This window comes from Orcinus orca, chromosome 4 (genome assembly GCF_937001465.1).
Source record: "Orcinus orca chromosome 4, mOrcOrc1.1, whole genome shotgun sequence".
In the NCBI taxonomy this organism is placed as follows: domain Eukaryota; kingdom Metazoa; phylum Chordata; class Mammalia; order Artiodactyla; family Delphinidae; genus Orcinus; species Orcinus orca.
Genome location: NC_064562.1, coordinates 18,641,281 through 18,662,321, shown reverse-complemented (window position 1 = coordinate 18,662,321; position 21,041 = coordinate 18,641,281). Strand labels below are relative to the sequence as shown.

The following is a 21,041-nucleotide window of genomic DNA, read 5'->3' as shown; positions in this document are numbered from 1 at the left end:
CCGCTTCTCTCACGTTCCGTTGGCAAAGGCAAGTCACAGGGTTGCCCCAAACGGCAAGGGCAGCTGAGACCTGTGGTCTCACTGGGTGCCCTGGAAGAAGAGATGGGGTTTTGGTAGACAACTAGCAAACCCAGTCACACCCCTCACGATGCTGGTTGCAAATTGTGTTATCATGAGTTGCCTGCATATGAGTTAGTTCTCTCTGTCTAGAACATTTTAACCCCCGAATTTGCAAGACTTGCTCCCTCACTTCATTTAAATCTCAATCTCATCTGAAAGGTCTTCCAAGTATAAGGCCACCAGTCTAGAAAAGCTCCCCAGCCTCTTACACTGATTTTTTTTTTTCCTCTTTAGAGCCTCTGTCATTCACACTAGATTATATATATATTATGTATATTTTTATTATATATAATCTAGTATAATTTATAGTTTACATTTCTATATAATTTATTATTATTATATATAGTTTTAATATCTCGCCTTTCACCCCACCCCTCACTAAAATATAAGGGCCTTGAGGGCACAAGGCTCACTGCTGTGTCTGCAGAGCCTAGAACAGTGCCTGGCACTTCAAGGATTATGAACTCCTTGAAGACATTTACATTCCAGCAAATATTTGGTGATACTGCCTTGTTCTGGGCAGATCTTGGAGACACATGCTGAACAAGGTATTTAAGCCCCTGCCCTCCTAGAGCGTATAGTTTATTCCATATCTTTTTCACCTTTCTCTTATGCTGAGCATTTAGAAGTATTTAAATATGTTTGTGGAGTGAAAAAACTCATTAACAGCATACTTAGAAAAAAAATCTCCCTGTAGTAAATATCTTATTTAGTTGTAGGAAATCATGATAATCTAAGTGAACTACTGTGCAGGTCATGAGAATAAAACTTGGGTGAAAATCTACTGTGCTCTGCTCTAGCCTTTGAAAAAATCTGCCTCTCAGTCACTCTCTTCATTGCTAATAATACCACCAGTGGGGGGGGACACTTGAATAAAGAGGCATTTGTCACCAAATGGTAAGTTAGCAGCATGTCTTGTTATCTGGGTGGAACACGTAGTCGTTAAGTGGCATTTGGACTGAATCTGATTAGAATTTAGAATCTACCTGGGGACAAACAGAAATATGTTTCTGCTTAGAAAAATTGCTTTTTTCCACCTCAAAATGTTTTGGATTAGAAAAAGATTAAAATTAATTTTTAAGGGAATGCCTGTCTTTGAAAGGATGGTTGTATGTTGATGGAAATTCTTCAGGGAAGTGACATCTCAGGAGGGGGAAGCACAGAAACGGCTCAGTACAGTCAGTTCATTTTACTTTGAAGAAAAAATAACTGAAAGTGCTTGTTGGTTTTCTGTAAGCTGTAACAGTTGGTCGACTCAAATTTTTACTTCCTACCAATTGTGAAAATTCAGCCTTAATTTGAAGAGTGCCTGAATGTTCAGGTTCTGTACGAAGATACAGGGGTAAGGAATATAGCTACGGCTTGTGTGTGGTTAGATTTCAGCAAATGTAGAAAAGCTTTTGGAACCTACTTATGTTTTGAAGTATTTCCAACTAGTCGTTATGAAAGTAATTCAAGCAAAATCAGGATCTAATGATAGTAAAAAGCTGCTTTAAAAGTGTTCAAGAAAATGATGTGTGTATAACTTAGCATATATGAAGCCTTAAAGTCTCTTGTGAACTCCTAATCATCAATTTCTATATTATCCTATTTTAATTCATATTTATAAATTCTCCTTCCTTTCTGGATAAGGACAGGCATAAATAAGGATAGATATAAATCCCAACCCCCCCCCTTCATTGTAGCATCACATTAGACCGTTAATGCCAGCAACACATTTTAATATCTGGTCATGTTTAGCCATTTGTATTATATTTAAAATTATTCTTGATGATTCCCAAATTTGAGAGACTTGGAAGGGAGATTCTAGGCTGTTAGACATTTTACCAAACAGTGATGCCCTTTTGCTATAGAGAGCATAGGAGACACACTGTCTTCCTGTCTTTACTGATGCTGTTCCAGTTCTTGAAGGGCTGTTTCCATCCGTGTGCTGCTGCATTATATTCAAAGAAGGGAACATGTGAGCCAGCAAGAATACGGGTTTGGGGCAAAGAGGCGTGGGTTAGAATTCTGCTCTGCCATTCCTAGAGGGAGTTTCTTTTCACTGCTGATTCTGTGTCATTGTCACTAAGGTGGGGATATTTACGGGACCTACTCCATAGGGTCCTGGGAGATTGAACAGGAAAACATACGGTGGCCCAGCACAGGGTAGGCAGGAACTCTGGTCCCTGCTTATGTCCTGCCGCTAAAGAAAAGGAATGAAACTTTTTTCAATTTGTTGTCTAAATGACGGTCTGACCCATCTTGCGGTCTCTCAGTTAGACTTCGGCCCATTCCAGTCAGATCAGCTTGCCCACATGGCTGAGTGCCCGTGGACGGGTGATCATAAACATGGAAGGGGAAGGCTAAGGTAGAAGCTAGAAAAAGCTGACACTAAATTCAAACACTGCCTTCTTGCGTGTTCAGATGATGGCAGGGTTGTTGCGGGGGCTTGAAAGATGCTTTGAAATACTCTGCATATGCTAATCAGGAGCCTCAAAGCTGACCTGGCAGCGATCTCTCAAGTCGACCCCCATTAAAATCCCCCGTGGGGACTGTGCACGTTAGCCGGCAGCGCTGCACAAGCACTTTCTCTGCAACTTTTAAAACTTTCTGCTTAATAATCTCAGTTCTGCATTGTCTGGACTGTGTCAGCTAGGAGATTGAGGTCCTGGGGCAGTGCAAAACATAGAGTTTAATTGTTAGTTTTATTAAAAATGACTTTTTCAAGGCTTTTTTTTTGAGCTTTTTAGTTTTCCAGTCTGACACTCCAGGAAAATGTGAAGTGCTTTTAATGTTGACAGGACTTTAAAAATATTATAGTATTCTAGTATCTGAAATTTCAGAGAAAACTATTTTTCCTTTTAAGCTTATTGTGCTCAGCTCTCTGAGAAAAACATACCTTTTATTTTTGTTAGTCTTTTTTTTTTTTCAAATGGCTATGTTTTAAAACTGGTATTTGAGTGATCAATAAAACAGCTCAACCCCAAAGAGGATTCTAAGGCAGGTTCCTGTGTCCTACTCAGGGACTTAGCCAGCTGAAAAGTTTGGGTAAATAAAACCCTTCATCAGCCACGTTTGATGACAGACATATTACAGTGTAACGATGTAAGTTATGTTATAACTATGGCTAGAACTGCTAGGAAGGGAGATGATTCTTTTCAACATTCATTAAATTAAATCTAGTTAATATTTTGAAGTGCCATGCAAACCTTCTATCTATAAACTTACTTGATTTTTTAAAAAATAAAATCATTCTGTTTAGTGAAGAAATTAAGTAAAGAAGAATGAATAAATTTGAGTAGAAAAATGTTAGTTTTTCACCATGAAGAGGTCACACCTCTTCAGCTGTTCTTAAGTCCTTAGAGCATCAGCTTAGAAGGGAACTGCAGGCCCTGATTCTGGGCTGAGAAAGTTTCTGTTCTTATCTGCAGTGACTGATCCACAATTTATGAAGAAATTTTCCCAGAGCTCTTCCTTCCAAATTAAAGTCAGTAATCATATCTGTGGGGGTGCACAGCAGTGAGAAAATACACTTTGTAAGCTTCTCTTTCTCCAGATGAAAGCACATGTTGTACCCTGCCACCCCCAACTTTTAAATTGTAAGCTTACATAGAAAGGTGGAAAAGTAAGATAGAAATCCATCTGCTTCAATAACTAAAAATAACACCTAGTGGTGAACACTGTGGGGTGGGTAGATTCAGTGTCAGGAAGCTGAGGCCCCTTCGGGTCCTGGGTGCCATGGGGCAGGGCGGCTTGCCAGGCTGTTACAGGAGCTGTGGTAACACTGCATTAAGAATCATGTTTTCTAAAATTGTACCATGACACCCAGTCTCTGGGGATGCCCCCCCTGCTTCAGTCCGTAAAAGTTTTCTGGTTGAAGAAGTTTGGAAAATGGTGCGAAATATCATCTTTTTCACTCTGCACGTTGGAATTAGAAACCCTAAGGTGTTCACCCACAAAGGAACTTATTTTACCTTGACAGTACTAAGCTTGCCAAGAGATCGTGGTAAGAACTTGTGCAACCCACACCCACATTTGACTCTTCTCCATAATGGCTCTGTGGACCTGGCAGTCCTGCGTCCACTTTGGACAGGAACTAGGGAGATGCCTGTCAAATTTAATAGTGTAAGAGACACCACTGCTCCCTAAGAGGGGAGTAGTAAGAACGAGCTCATCTTAATCTTCCTTTTTTGGATGATTTTATTAGAATCTCTTTTGTTCTCATTCACTAGAACAACCACCTTCTGAATAACCATAGAAACATTTTAAAGGTTTAAAGAACTTTCATCATCATATTTCTATCTTGTCTGTGGGTATAAGGAAACTGAAACATCAAACTCAATCATAGTTTTTAAAATAAACTTTATTTTTTGGAAGAGTTTTAGATTTATAAAAAAAAGTTGCAGAGATAGTACAGAGTTCCCTTTTACCCCCCACCCAGTTTCCCATTATTAACATTTTATGTGCAAATATGGTATATTCGTTACAATGAATGAACCAATATTGATACATTATTAACTAAAGTCCACACTTTATTCAGATTTCCTTAGTTTTTACCTAATGCCCTTTGCTATGCCAGGGTCTCATCAAGGATACCACATGACATGTAATCGTCATGATTTCTTCAGATCCTCTTGTCTGTGACAGTTTCTTAGACTTTGTTTTTGATGACCTTGACAGTCTTGAGGAAAGTCTCAAAACTGTTCAGGTGTTTTGTAGAATTTGTCTGATGTTTTTCTCATGATTTGACTGGAGTTACGGTTTTGGGAGGAGACTACAGCGGAAAAGTGCTATTGTTGTATCACGGGTACCTACTAGCGTCAGCGTGACTTTTCACTGTTCATGTTGGCTTCGGGACCTGGCTGATGGAGGGTCTGCCGTGTAAAGTGTCTCCGCTGTAAAGTTATTCCTCACCCCCAGCATCCCCACTGTTCTCACTGGAAGTCACTGTACAAAACCCGTACTTAAGGAATAGGGAGTTATAGCTCCCCTCCCACTGGGGAGAGAGCATCTACATATATTACTTGGAATTGTTAAATCTGTTTCTAAGTATGTGACTTTAAAAACTACTTGGATGGTAGAACAGTTACAGTTGAATTCATTGCAGTTACCTACAAACTTGTTCTGATAAACACTTTATTCTAACTAAGAGAGAAAAATAGGCTTCCCAAATTGAAGCCCCCCAGCCCTGATCAGAGACTGCAGGATTTGTGTCACTGCCAGTGTTTGTTCTTAGTAGCATGCAAGAAGTTCCAGATGCTGCCCTCTCTTTTTTTCTGTGTCAAGATTGAATCCTGTTTGTGCATTTTCTTCTGCTTCAGTTGTGTTGGTGTCATTTTTGGAGCCCACAGACCTGTTTGTGCTGTATGTTACTGTCCAGGGTGGACCTTGTTTAGAAAAGACCTATTAGGACAAAACTTACTATTTTAACATCTTTATATATTTTAAGGGCATTCCCATCAAAGACATTTTTTCATGTCTATTAATTGCTTTGGCTTTAGTCACCCCTAGTAAGAGTATATAATTAGAGATTTTCTGTGTAATCAACTTTCAGATTACTTTAGGGATCGTTTTGCGTCTTGGTTCTTTCAAAATATTGGTATCATTTTTAACAGATTTATTTTAGAATAGCCATTTCACTTTTTGATAAGTATAAACTTGGTGAGAATTGGAAATTTCTTCCCAACATAGAAGTATCTATAGGGACTTCCCTGGTGATGATCCAGTGTTTAAGACTCTGCACTTCCACTGCAGGGGGCGTGGGTTTGATTCCTGGTCAGGGAACTAAGATCCTGCATGCCGTGTGGTGAGGCCACAAAAAAAAGTGTATATGTATTTTTTCTTCTATGTATATTTATTCTCTTTATATAGATATTAAAGATTAAAAAGATAAGATTTTAAAATATTAATATGAATATACATGTATTATATATAAAGATGAATATATATTTTTTCTTTAGCAAAAAATGATAATAATTGGACTTTAAGAGAAGCTGTCTCTTAAGGCAGTGATTCATGGACACTCCTCCAACCCAGCAATTTTATTGCTAAAAATGACTAATGACATATCCCTATCCACAGAAGAAAAAAAATGGGTTAATAAAAATAATTTTTTCAGTTTCAAGTTTTTCTCTTGTCAGCTTAAGCCTTTGGTATCAGCTACCACATACCTATTGAATATTAGTGGACATGAATAAATAAGCTGCGAAAGAATATTAACAGAAAAACTCAGCCAGCCAATGAGTTCAATAACTATTGATTTTGTTGAGAACCCATGGGTTTAGGCTGTGGTGGTTTTTTTTTTTTTTTTTTTTTTTTTGCGGTACGCGGGCCTCTCACTGTTGTAGCCTCTCCCGTTGCGGAGCAGAGGCTCCGGACGCGCAGGCCCAGTGGCCATGGCTCACGGGCCCAGCCGCTCTGCGGCATGTGGGATCTTCCCGGACCGGGGCATGAACCCGCGTCCCCTGCATCGGCAGGCGGACTCTCAACCACTGCGCCACCAGGGAAGCCCTAGGCTGTGCTTTTACATGGCATTCATATGCTGCCTCTTCTGCCAGAAAAATTGTTCCTGGTTCATAAGAAGGAACAAAGTATTTCAGTATTGCATGCTTTTCCTCAATGGACAGCATTCCTGCCAGGTGCTGCATCATCTGAGAAGTTTGAGACCCACTGCACAGATGAATAAGAGCTAATTAGGGAGCCTCTGGGAGCTTCCTGAGACAGGAAGGCACGGGTCATCCCAAAGTTGTGTTATAATTGTGTATCCTTCTGCAGGAAGGAGAATTGGCTTTCCCACCCACAGATTTGGCATAAAATTTCTGTATCTCAGGCCAAGGCCGTGTGTAAGGATTACGAAGTCTCCAGTGGATAGGGTTGTAGGTGGAGATACCAGTCCAATGCTGGAGAGCCATTCGCGACAGAGGTGTGTGTGCGTGCGTGCGTGTGCACGCGTGCGTGTGCACTCACAAATGCCTGAAGAGTTTTTCCAGTCTTTTTATAGGAAGGAAAATAATGAATTTATAGAATTGCTTTTTTTTTCCCCTAATAACATCCTAACAGTGTGGTAGGTCTTTTTAATTTCAAAGTGTAGGTTAAACTACTGAGAAGTTGTTAGCTTATTGTTTTGTCATTAGCATTATGATGATGCTGACGGTGAGTAAAGCAAGGTACGTGAAAGCAGCCTTTACATGGTTTTTATTCTATCTCATTTCAAACTAATTCTTAATTTTTAATTACATATTTATTTTTTTAATCTACCTTTTAGCATAATAACTGGAAAAATTTTGATGTGAGGTACCATTTATTCATTCAGCCAACCCGATTTTGAATACCTACGTGCAAGGCACTGTGTGGGGAAACACAAGTGGAAATGCTATGTATGGTCTCCATCCTCATGAAGCATACATTCTAGTAGGGGCAACAGCTGAAAAACAGCTACAAAAACAATTAAAAGAGATAATTTCAGGATGTGGTAAGGGAGGTGAAGGGGGAATAAACAGGTGATGTAGTCAGGACTAGCAAGGGTGGGCAAAAAAAGACTTCTCTGAGGAGGTGTCATCCGAAAGGAGCCTCTGGGGGATGGAATAACACATCTTTATAAAACGAGAAGGAAGAGATTTAATTAGCACTAGGGTTGAGGTGGGAAATTTTGTGGTGTGTGGTCAAGGAGTTGAAAGTGGACCTGTATTACTGGATTGAATGGTGAGCAGTGAAGTTGGAGAGGTAGTAGGAAGTAGGACATGGAGACCTTCATGGGTCATGAAGTATGATGTGCCTACAGGAAAGTGCTCCTAGTGATGGGTTTTCACAAATTGAACATAGCTGTGTAACCAGCATTCAGATGGAAAAACTAACCATCTCCATTGGGAAGCATTGTTTGGGGTTATAGCTCACCCCCTGCTGTTACTTGTGTGTGTGATCCAATCAGGTGTCAGGGGCTTGGTTTGAGGAAACTTGTAGTTTTCTCAGGCTGTTTCTTTTATAACTACCCAATGCCTAAGTGCTTCTAGCAGCACACAGGGTATTTTTCTATGGGATTTCATCATAATGCCACATCTTCCCCCCCAGCCTTCACCATGAACATGGACATGGAATTATTTGGTAACTAGGATACACATATGTTTTCCCAAAGTCTTTTCTTAAGAAAGCAAGAATTGTTCTTTCCGAGGATTCGTTCTCAAAGTATTTGTGGATTTGTCCTTTAGGTCCAAGCCAAAACTTTTCATTTGGAATTTATGTATATGTTAACAGAGTTTATATTTTCTGGGGTAATGGAATCTTTTAGGGTTTGTTGCCTCATTATATTTATAATTTTATATAAAAAACCCACAGGGGCATCAGACCAAATTTAAGCTAGAAGTAAATGAAGGATAATATAGTAATTTCAAATAGTTTTATGTTCAAGATGAAGGTTTTAAAGTGGTGATTCCCATGTGAATTTTAATGATTATTGTATACAATGGCATTTATGGATATTCAGTCCCCAAATGAATATCATTAGTGTGTTCGATTATGGACTTGTAATGTGGAATGAGAACTCTTAATAAGCTTTCTCTGTAATGGTTCACGCTGTGAACACACAAAGTATGAGACACGGAACTTCACTAAATCATAGCCGGGTTTTTGGAATCAACAGGCTCACGTTTCAAATCGAGATGAGTTTCACATTTTTAAAAACACAGCTAAAAAGTTAAAAGGCAGTTACATAACCAGATATTTTATATCCTTTTGGGGATTTGGGACAAGATGTTTCTTTTTATAATGCAAAGAAGATTGTACTTTTGAAGGGATCAAGCATAAAATGGAACTGAAGTTATTACACTTTGAGAAAAACTTGTTGATTGCAAGACCCTGTTATTTAACACGTCACTGAAAATGCTTTTGGCATTTTCTTTGGGAGACTTTTGGAGAACTACCTGAAGTCTGAAATTTGGTTTGGTGTGGTCTTGTCCAAACTGGTGGTTAGTCATTTTGACCCCCTGATCTGGTGATCCTGAGAAGCTTTCTGGAGACATACTTGAAAATGCGCAAATGCCTATTTCACCATTTAAAGGTTCTTTCAGTAAAAGCATATGAATAATATTTTTATGAAGTGAATCCATTCTTATGACATTTTGAAGAAGAAGTATATTATTATTTTCACTCTGTATCATTATCTTGTCTTTTATTTTTAAAAGCTCAATTTTTTACCCCTTATCAAGACAATATGATTTGGATGGACAATTTGGGAGAGACACAAGATTCTTTTTGTTCTACTTTTCTGTAATACCACCACCTAGGGATAACAGTTTTCAAACTGCCTAGTACTTAGTGTATTGTTTTCACTTCCTTTAAGATGCATTTTAACGTTTTAACCTTGGACTTTAATTTTTTTTTCCTCTTGGAGATTTTGGTTGGTCCTAAAATACTACCATACGGTTTCAGCTTTTATTTAATTCACTCTATTACTTTTGGACAACAAATCAGATAATTTTATACTAATAGTGTTATCTAGCAATGTATTTTGCTTACTGTTACATTTTAAGATGTTAGCTCACAAAAAAGTTTTAAATATAAATACATATTAAATAAAATGTTGAAAATACATTCCTGTAGTTAAAGACCATTGTGTTGTTGACTAGCCTTGTAGTGGCATCAAGTAAAGTAACAATAAATGCGTCATTCATTATTTTAAATCTCTCATGTTACATGACAAACAGTAAATTCCAGGTAGTCCTTGAGAGGTAAACTAGTTATAGGGAAAGGATGGAGAAGTACAGAACCTGAACTTACTTTGGAGATCAATGCACTCCATGAGGTTGGAGTTTATTAGCTTATACACTTGAAAAGAGCTTCAGCCACAGCTGTATCCAATAGTCAAACCACGTCATAAGGGATCCATCCATTTCTTGGCCCTACTTTCTCCTGGGTTGACTTCATTCTCGGTCAGGGTACCCCCCATATGGTTTCAAGATGGCTACCAGCAGCTCCTGGCATCTTTCCTACCAGTTTAAAAACCCTAGCAAATGAGAGTTTCTCTTGCCAAATACTTAAGTAGAAGTCCCAATACTGAGTCTCATTAAACTAGCTTTGATCACTTACTATTTTTAAACCAACCATTGTGGTAAGGTAGGTGGAATGCTATGATTACCAGTGTTGGGTCACATACCTCCCATCTCACCCTAGGGCACCAGGGTGTTGCCCCAACAAAGATCAGGGTGATATAACTAGAAGAGAAGAAAGAGACGCTAAGCAGGCAGAAAAGCCCCTGGCTGTCTGCTATCATGATCAGTAGTGAAGTCTAATTCCCATGAAACCTTTCGCTGGTGCCGTATGATTTAGCATATAACTGTGTGTGGACTTCGTTTTCCACCATTGCTTCATCTCATTGGTTTTTGTTAAGATGAAGGACGGAAACTTCTACTGTCTTACCCTTTCAGCACTAAGAATCATCCTGAATAACTGACCGTAAATACTTAGCTGATTATCAATTTCTGAAGTATAATAGAGTTAAGTAGGAAATGTTGAGATCATTGTTTAGTTTGTTTTGTTTTTCGGTATGTGTTTGAGAGACATCGCTTAACTCCATAAGTGGGCAAATTTTTTTTCGCTACAAGGATGTGGGAAGTTTTTTGCTACCAATATATTTAATACTGTAAAGGTGACAGATGAGGACTGAGAATATTAACCTGGGGTTCATATGCTTTCTGAGAGACCATGGAGAGCTCTCTGGGTGTCGGTGAACCCCCTAAAATCCTAGCAAATTTGTATGTGTGTGCATATCTCTACACCTGTGTGCAGTTTTCTTGAGAGAGGGTCCATAGCTTTCATTAGATCCTCAAAGGGGGACCCCTAACCCATAAAAGGTTCAGAGCCACGGAATGAATCTGTCTTACGCTGACCAATAGTTCCTGACTTTATGAGGTTAAACAATTTAATGTGAGTCGGGGGGGGGGAGTTAAAGGAGTAAAGCAACTTTGGGGAGACACAAAGGAGTTTAGGCTTTAGGGTGCACTGTTAACTTACGTTAACAAATTCAGTCTGTACAAGGTTCAAACGAAATATATTCTGGAAGAGCCTGTAACAAAATGGGCTTCCTCAGCGCGGCCAGTTCGATGGTTAATGATTGTAGCTGTGCTGCCAGCTGATTTTGGCTCAGTCTCTGAAGCAGGCCCAGGCCCACCTCTCGCCATTTGGCAGCAAAGGGAAAGCGATAAAACACATTACTCTGCTCTCATAAGCAATTTATGACAACCATTTAATAAAAGTGCAAGTAGTATTCTTTCCCGGAGTGAGGAGGGGCGCTGGGAAGCCTGGCTGGGAGTTGAGTGTCAGATGTGAACTTCCCCCGCCCTCCCCCCACCATCCCCTGCATCTCTTTGTGGGAAAGAGGGAGGGGGAGTGAGCCTGATGTTGCTTTACACCCAGTCAGGGCTGCTGGTGTGCTTGTCCGTTTTGATTCCCGCCCCCCGCGCCCTCCAAACTCAAGTTGGCCCAGTGAGTGTAAGCTTCTGCCTCCACGCCTGCAGGGCTGCCTGCAGCGGGGCCGCATCCCTGCCGGCGGTGCGAATACCACTGGCATCCGTCTTTTCCGTTTTGAATTACTACATACACATCAGATACTGAGGGTTCTGTGAAAGGATTCATGTAGGCTCTCATATTTAGTGAAGGAAAAAAAGTTCTTCCAGGGAGTCCACTGGATTCGTGGGTTTCCCCATGAAAATGTTGTGCCGTGTTAGTCAGCTTAAACTTTCCTCAACTCTTGAGGCCATTTGATTTTAATGTCTCCCTCTCTCCCCACCCCGACCCCGTGGGTCCTGGTGTAGGTTATTTCACACCCAGCCTGCACAGAGCCGTTTGCTTACTAATGGCTTCCAACTCTTTTGACAATGAACTATAGTATAGTAAGATATATTTTACCTCACGACTCAGGATATACCTGTATAAGTGTCTATGTAGATACAACTAAAAACAATATTTACTCTTCTACACTGTGTTCTGGTGCTGTATTTTCTATTCCGTGGGGGAAATACTGCTGGTCTCTACTCATTACATCAGTTTCATGACCCGTTAATGGTTTGCTACCTGTAGTTGGAGAGCCGCTTCTCCCAGGGAGATGCTGTGGCGTATTGACATTTGTATCCCCGTGGTGAAGGGGGCTCACGTCACACAGAGCGGCTGGGTCTCTTTATGTGGCAGAACCGAGTTGTGTGTTGTCAGTAGCACTTGTGATCATCTGGAGGCTGTAGCACATAGCGTAAGTGCCCTGTTCAGTTCCTGGCTTTGTGACATCACCTCTCTGGTGCTGGGCAAGTTTCTTAACCTGAGTTAGTTTCTGCATATTTAAAATAGAGATGATAAGAATACTTCCTTTAAAACATTGGATGAGTCGAGTTACAGAAAGCATTTAGCATAAGCACGTAGTAACGTTTAACAAATGTTTGCTATGAATGTTGTCAGTATAGCTTAATATTTACATGGGTCCCCAACTGGAGTGCATTTTCCTTCTGCCCTTTGGAATAATTTATATTGAGCCCATTTAGAGTATGTGGCTTAAGTGTAGGAATAAAACCCCATGTTCCAAAGCCTAGATTGTAAGCAGTGTGGTTAAATGGAAACAATATATTGCAGCCATTTACACCTTGAATTAGTCAGGGCTGATTTCAATTACAAGTAACAAACCCCAATCAAACTGGCTTAAGTGAGAACAGGAAATTATCGATTCACGTAACGGAAAAGTCTAGGGGTATTGCTCTCGGCATTGGCCATATCCAGCTGCTCTGACAATGTCAGAAATGTCTTTCTCTTCCTTTCTTGCCCTGCCTTTCCCCGTTGGCTTCATTTTCAGGCAAGCTTGCCCCAAGCAGTGGCAGAAACAGCCACCAGCTGCTCTAGTTTTATATCCCACTAGCGGAAAGAGAGAGCCTCTTTTCTTAGTGGTTTCAATTTAGTGCTCCATCTGATGGGCGTCGACTCCAATGGACTCAGGTCACCCCTCCTGACCTCTGCCACCTCAGTCACTGAGTCAAGGGGGGCAGTGGTACCTACCCTGGGTCCTATACCTGCCTGCCCCACTCAAACCACACAGGAATAACAGGGCAGGGCTGGTGCATGGGGAAATCACAACAGGTGTCCATGCTGTGCCTCCACCATTCCTTCTTGGAATGTAGGACTTTCTGCATAAGGTACTGTCTTTGAATAACCCAACGGAGAGTAGTGTTAACACTTAGGTACTTCTCATTCCGAACTACATTTCATTTCCACTCGTATAGTACAGCCGTGTTGGAAGGTGTGCCATCGCCTCTTTTCTGATCACTGCTTAAAAAAAAAAAAGTTCTTTTCCAGCCACCCCATCTTTTTGTTGCAACTTAAAAGTTATCATTTCCTCCTGTCTTGTTTTATGCCTCCCTCTCTAATCTGCTTTCCCAAGCTTTTAGCACTTGTTACTCTCCTTATAAACAACCAAATACAGAAATGCGACACCTCACTTCCTCAGTGGTCACTCCCTTTCATTTTGTGGTCTGGCCGGTCTGAGGGTCAGACTGTGTGTGTAGCACCCTGTTCATCTGCTGGCTGTGAATGAGGATGGCCTGTTTGCCAGAATCTGTGAGGCTGGGTCTCTGAGTTGTTGGACAGCCCCTGACTCTCCCTGTGCCTGCATGCACAACACAACACACACACACACACTCATTCATGCACACAGGCACAGATGGGGCCGGAGACATTGGGCACTGTGGTTTCAGTGGGGACTCCAGATGGTGAATTGTGTCTGCCAGGTTGTTTAACAGAACTGTGCCTCTGGGGCCAGCAAAGTTGAGGACACACCCCCAGAGCCTTTCATCTGCTGTGGGCAAGATATGTTTAACCCACTAATGAAATTAGAAATAAGATAAGCACTCCTTTATTTTTTATTGTGTTAAAATACACATAAAATTAACCATCTTACCGTTTAAGTGCACAGTTCGGTGGTATTGAATACATTTACATTGTTGTGGGGCCATCACCACTATCCATTCCCTTCAAGTTTTGCATCTTGTAAAACTGAAGCTATGTGCCTGTTAAACAGTAACTTTCCATTCTCCCCTCTCTCCAGCCCCTGACAACCACCATTGTACTTTGTGTCTTGATCATTTTGACTTTTCTAAGTACCTCATGTAAGTGGAATCATGCAGTATTTGTCTTTTTTGACAAATTTGGCGTGCTTCGCCAAATTTGACAAATTTGGCGTGCTTTTTTGGCATGCTTCGCTTAGTATAATGTCCATCCATGTCGCAGCATATTACGGAATTTCCTTCCTTTTTCAGGCTGCATAATGCTCATTGTATGCATATACTAACGTTTCGCTTATCCATTCATCCACTGATGGACACTTGGGTTGTTTCTATGTTTTAGCTGTTGTGAATAATGCAGTGACTATGACTGTACAAATATCTCTTCGAGACCCTGCTTTCAGTCCTTTGGGGTATATACCCGGAAATGGAATTGCTGGGTCATATGGTAATTCTATGTTTAATTTTTTGAGGAACCTCCATCCTGTTTTCTGCAGCAGCTGTACCATTTTGCATTCCTACCAACTACGCAAAAGGGTTCCAGTTTCTCCACATCCTTGTCAACACCTGCTGTTTTCTGGTTTTTGGATAGTAGCCACCCTGTTGGGTGTGAGGTGATACCTCACTGTAGTTTTGATTTACATTTCTCTAATGATTAGTGATGTTGAGCATCTTTCCATGTGCTTATTGGCCATCTGTACATCTTCTTTGGAGACATGTGTATTCAAGTCCTTTTGCAATTATTTGCACTCCTTTATTTTTAAAGCCCAGTATTGTGCTGTAATACTTTATGACTGTGTAGAATAGATACCAAATGTTGTGAAGTCCACATATACACAAAGATACGAATTCAGTTATTCCCAAAGTATTACTTTGGGGGGCAAAATTAGGACATTCCCCAAAGACATTTAAAAACTCTTTTTAAAGTCACAAAATTATTATATGTAAATTTATACCTGTGTGTGTGTGTAAAACATAAGTATATTAAATACCAGGCAAGAAACAGATGTGATTTGCATATGTTATCTACTGGGAGCTTTGTAACTCCAGGCACGTCCACTTGTGTGAAAACACATTCACACACAGAGTTGCAGCCCCATTGTCAAACTCAGTAGGACTGGTCACTGGTTAAGCTGGAAAGTCCATTAAAATGATGAGGACACATGAAAATTGACACATACTTTAAACATTTTAAATGAAAACATAATTTCTAAGCCGCCTGTTGATGAGCATTTTGATTTTTCCCGGCTAGTGGTGTACACATGGAGACCGTGATATTTTCCTCCTGGGTCTCTGTCACTTGCTGTACAATTTGGAGTGTACCAAAAATGTTCTGATGTCGGCCCAAAGCCTTTTCCTTGAGGAAGGCTCCTCTGACTGCAGTGTCTCTCTTATATATAAACTCAGCCATAATCTATCGCCTACAACTTCCATTTATATTTCTTTAAGGCGGACCTAGAATTTAGCAATCCTTGCAAAGTTCATCTACGTTCAGGATCCTTCCAGACGTTTTCCAGTCTTTTAGACTTGTCTCTCGCACACCTAATTCACCAGCAGACTTTCATGATTTGCCTTCACTGAGCCTTTACAAGGTATTTAACTTAGTTTTTAGAGAAATGACTCCTTTTTGACATTCATCGTTAATTGCTTTTACATGGTGCTCGGAGAGTATAAATGCAAAGCAAATACAATTGGCACAGAAAGGAAACCCAGCCCGCCTGGCATGAACACGCAGCCCTATTGGTGGGAGCAAATGCAAGCAAATGTGTTGGCGCTTTGACCACTGGTGACTGACGCTCGTAGGCGACTGACTGGGAGTCACTGTGTGTTCTAAGCTCTTAGCGTAGGTTGACTCATTTAATCTTCCGGGTACCCCCATCGGGTAAGGCACTGTTATTTCTTTTTCCCAGATGAGGAGAATGATGCCCGGAGAGGTTGAGAGATTTGCCTAAGAGTAGCCTGCTAGCTGTCAGCATTCACCCTGCCTTAGTCATTCTGTCTTGCAAAGGGAATGAGAGCATTTTACATGCAGGTAAATTAAGATCAGGGAGAGCGAGTGAGAGCGAAACTGTGTAGAGGTATTTATCCCTTGAACAAAACCCCCCTTCATAACACAGAAAGCCTTCTGAAACAGTCTCTATAGTGCCCTAAAATTAGAATCTAGGCTTTTAGAGGTAGAAAGGACCTACATAATCACTTATCCTGTCTCCCACATATCCTGACAGGATAACCAAGGCCCAGAGGGGTGAGATGGTTTGCTTTACATGGACCCAACTAGTTAGTGGCAGGTTCTTCGTGAGATTAAGCTTCCTGGCTTAATCCACATTTTCTTCCAGGAGAAAGGAATACGTGCCTTCCTGAGAGAAACATTCAGGAAATGAGTCAGAGTCTGCCAAGAGAGAAGGAAGGTTGGTAGACATGAGCACCTTAGTGTTAATCGAATCCACATCTGTCTATCTCAAGCCAGTGTAAAGCTTGTACCGGAGATTCTTAGGGCTGGAAAGGGCCTAGTGATGTGGTTGTATCTGTCCTGTCTAGAAAAGGAAGGACTGAGGCCAGCTGAGCCCCTTTAGGGGTGAGGAAGCTGAGACTCAGAGAGGTAAAGTGATTATCCAGAATCACACAGCCAGAAGGAAATGGAAGCTGCATGTGAATCTCCTCTTGCTGAAGCCGAGGCCCATGGTCCTTGTGCTCCCTCGGGATGCCACCCAGGGGGCAGGGCAATTGTTCATCTGGTACGGTTGTGTGACAACAGGTTCTCTTGGCAAGAAGTTCTTCCAAAAGCTAATCCTAAATATCTCTTTAATTTAAATCTATATCCTTCTGCAGCCCTCAGTCAGCAATGAAAGCAATTGGTCATAGTCTTTTGGGTAATAATCTTTATATGTATATATTTTAATTGGGATATAATTGACAAATAACAATTGTATACACTTAAGGTGTACAATGTGATGGTTCAACATATGCATGCATTGTGAAAGGTTGTTTTTAAAGAAGATGTTGGGGGTAGGAGTTTATTAATTAATTTATTTTTGGCTGTGTTGGGTCTTCGTTTCTGTGCAAGGGCTTTCTCTAGTTGTGGCAAGTGGGGGCCGCTCTTCATCACCATGCGCGGGCCTCTCACTATCGCGGCCTCGCGGCCTCTCTTGTTGCGGAACACAGGCTCCGGACGCGCAGGCTCAGTAGTTGTGGCTCACGGGCCTAGTTGCTCCGCGGCATGTGGGATCTTCCCAGACCAGGCCTCGAACCCGTGTCCCCTGCATTGGCAGGCAGATTCTCAACCACTGCGCCACCAGGGAAGCCCTGAAAGGTTGTTTCTGTTATTGAACTTTTAAAAATTGAAATATAATCGACTTTCAACACTTAGCTCCTGGTGCACGTCATAGTGATTCGTATTTCTGTACGTTACAAAAGGATCACCACCACAAGTCTAATTAGCACCTGTCACTGTACAAAGTTACTACAATATTGCTGACTTATTCCCCATGCTGTACATTTCATCCCCGTGACTCATTTATTTGTAACCGGAAATTTGTACCTCTTAATCTCCCTCACCTATTTCACTCATCCCCCACCCCCTTCTCTCTGGCAACCACCTGTTTTTTCTCTGGATCTATGGCTCTGTTTCTGTTTTGTTATGTTTGTTCGTTTGTTCTGTTTTTAGATTCCACATGTAAATGAAATCATATGGCATTTGTCTTTCTGTTGACTTATTGCACTTAGCATAATACCCTTGAGATCCATCTATGTTGTCACAGATGGCAAGCTTTCATTCTTTATTATGGCTGAGTAATAATACATTATATATGTATAGACCACATATTCTTTAACTACATCTATGGATGGGCAATTAGGTTGCTTCCATATCTTGGCTGTTGAAAATAATGCTGCAGTGAACATAGGGGTGCATATATCTTTTTGAATAAGTGTTTTTGTTCAGAAAAATACCCAAAAGTGGAATTGCTGGATCATATGGTAGTTCCATTTTTAGTTTTTTGAGGAACCTCCATACTGTTCTCCACAGTGACTGCACCAATGTACATTCCCACCAACAATGCGTGAGGGTTCCCTTTTCTCCACACCCTTGTCAATACTTGTTATTTGTTGTCTTTCTGATAGTAGCCATTCTGATGGGTGTGACGTGATCTCTCATTATAGTTTTCATGACATTTTGTGAGTGAAATTGTATCTTGGATATTTTTGAGCCTACTTGAAGGGGGAAAAGAAGACCGATTAGGGGTGTTTGGGTACTAGTAGAATCTTAAGGTTGAAGGAATCTCCTTCACATCCCCATTACCCATGCTCACATCTGCTGTGTAGCATCTCCACCAAGCCTGTGCTGGGTGGTTTTCAGCCCAGTAACTGAGAGACATAAGACAGAGGGACCTCACCACCTTAGACAGCCAATTCCATCTTTGGCCAGGAAGTCACACTCACATATAGTCTTTTACAGGATGAAGCTTTTTAAAACATTGCTGTAGATTTCTCTTATGTTTACAAAAGTAGTTCATGTTTAGCATGGAAACTTGGATAACTGAAGAAAGCTCAAGGAAGAATATGAAAACCTATGTGTATTAGTTATCTATTGCTATATAACAAATTACCCCAAAGCTTAGCAGCTTAAAGCGACAAACTTTTATTATTTCATATGATTTGAGAGTCAGGAATCTGGGAGTGGCTTAGTTCTCTCATGGAGCTGCAGTCTAGCTGTGAGTTGAGGCTACAGAAATCTAGAAGTTTGACTGGGCTGGCGAGTCTGCTTTCAGAGTCTCCAGTCATGTGTGTGCTGGCAGGAGGCTTCTGTTCTTGCCATACTGGTCTCTCCATAGGGCTGCTCACGGTATGGTTTCCCTCCACACCATGTGGATCTGAGAGAGAGTCAATTTGCATTAGAGAGTGACCAAGATAGAAGGCAGAATCTTTTCTAAGCTCATCTTAGAAATGACATTCCATCACTTCTGTTGAATGCTGTTGGTCACATAACCAACCCAGGTATAACGTTGTCAGAGGAACTACCCAAGGCTGTGAATACCAGGAAGTGGAGATCATTGGAGGCCATCGTGAGGCTGCCTACCACTTTGTCAATTAAAATTTGGTTAGAATAAATTACATAAGTTTTTATTCACTGTTTTTATTCCCCCAAGAGTATTACAAAATACAGAAGATCATCAGGAAAAACAAATCTGAAGAGAACACGATGTTGAGGGATGAATGCACCAATAAACTGTTTATTGCTCTCCCATCCTGGAGACACTTGCCGATTTTATTCCAAGTCGGCTGCATTGAGATGTGCGTGGTTTTGGGGTGGAGGGGAGTAATGGGAGTAGCGTGAATGGAAGGGTCTGGGTGTGCCTTGATCCTGAGGTCGTTTGTGTTTTGGGGAACCAGAGGTCCTCCTGCCTCTGGGATGGGATAGGAATTTAGGATTCTGTCCAAGCTGAAACATGGAGAGGCTCTTGGCTCCTAGACCCCTTCACTCTGCTGTTTTAGATGCAGTATAAGAAGCAGAGGTTTGTAAGAAATATTCCACTCTTTACAAATAATTATTTGGAAAAAAAGGTGTAAGTACTTAAATCATAAATGTATATAGATAGTGACTTAAAAGTGTTTTGTGGCGGAAAGGATTTTGTTTATGCAAAAACAGTATACCAAGATCTAATAGGAAATCATAACATCTGGATAAACAATGATGTTCTATAATCCCTTCCCCCAGCTATTAAGTCATACAGATAATATAGGAAATGCATGGGTGCACAGTAGGTAATACACACTTATAGATATGTGACATTTTAAAAGCACACATGCAGAGCTTTAAAAACAAATGGCACACACCTGTATAGTATTTTGGTGACTAATGGTAATGCGGAAGCAAACGTTAATATCAAGTAAATTTGAATGAATTCTTTTATAGTCAGAGGAAATTTATCAGCAAAAATTGGCACGAAGCAAACAACACGATGGAATAAATTTGAATAAATGCCTGCATAGGCAGTCACAGGACATGTTGATAAATATTTCAACATAGACTGATACAAGGTATAACAAAATATTAATTTTGAAGGAATCCCTACGTCATGCATTCAACAGAAGCTAATATTTCACGGAATGGTAGTGTGTGCGTACAAAGCAACAGAGGGGAAACTGAATCCGTTTTCCCAAGGTGGCTTGAGTCTAGGGTTTGTGACTGTGTGTCTGCTGCTTTGAGCTGCAGGTTGCAATCATCATAGCACTGTGGATCCTAGATGTCGGGGGTGGGGGGAAGCCTCCGTGGCCCCCGTTCTGCCCATCTGAGGACCCTCTGGCAGACAGGGAGTGAACACAGCAAATTGGTGTGGCCTCCCTGCCCGGCCTCCCTCAGCCAGAGGCGACCCACGGGTTTCTCCCTCCCAGGCCAGACCTGTTGGCGGCCCCAGGTGGACAGAGGGCAGGACAGCTACGAAGTAGTTCCTCCTGCTCTTTGGCTGGACCCCGAGAGAGGTGAGGTGCTCAGAGTTGTCGTTTCGAAAATGGAGCAACTTCATAACCAGCAGTTGACTCTGAAGCCCTTTACACGTCCTCTGTTTCAGGCCTTGAGCTCTGTGGCCTTGGAACAGTCTGTGTCCTATGTTGGATCCAGATGTGGTCCCCCCGTGAGAGTGTGAGGAACCCGAGCCTTCGCGTGAGCGGGTTTCCCCCTGTTACTGCTCATACTTTAGAAAATTCTCTGCCAGGCATCAAGCTGAGCCCCTTACAGGTGGTACGCAGCCCCCTTTGTCCTGCAGTCAGCTGGAATCCAGCCAACCCAGCCCAGGGCTCCAGAGAAGGTGAACCCTGACACCTGTCCGTGGGGAGCAGTGCTGCGCATAAAAGTGCCACCGAGAACACGGAGCAAAGCCCGGTGACGGGATGCAGACGATGTGTCTGCGGACGGAA

The 21,041-nt window shown here is 41.4% G+C and overlaps 1 protein-coding gene and 1 pseudogene across 3 annotated transcripts in view; one reads left to right on the top strand and one right to left on the bottom strand.

The window, feature by feature from the left end:
* LOC101283124 (macrophage migration inhibitory factor-like) overlaps nt 1-1,171 on the bottom strand; it is a 481,812-nt pseudogene extending 480,641 nt beyond the window's left edge.
* The window catches only part of TSPAN5 (tetraspanin 5), a 173,382-nt gene that overhangs the window by 97,731 nt on the left and 54,610 nt on the right, over nt 1-21,041 (top strand). The gene's annotated exons all lie outside the window — the stretch shown is intronic.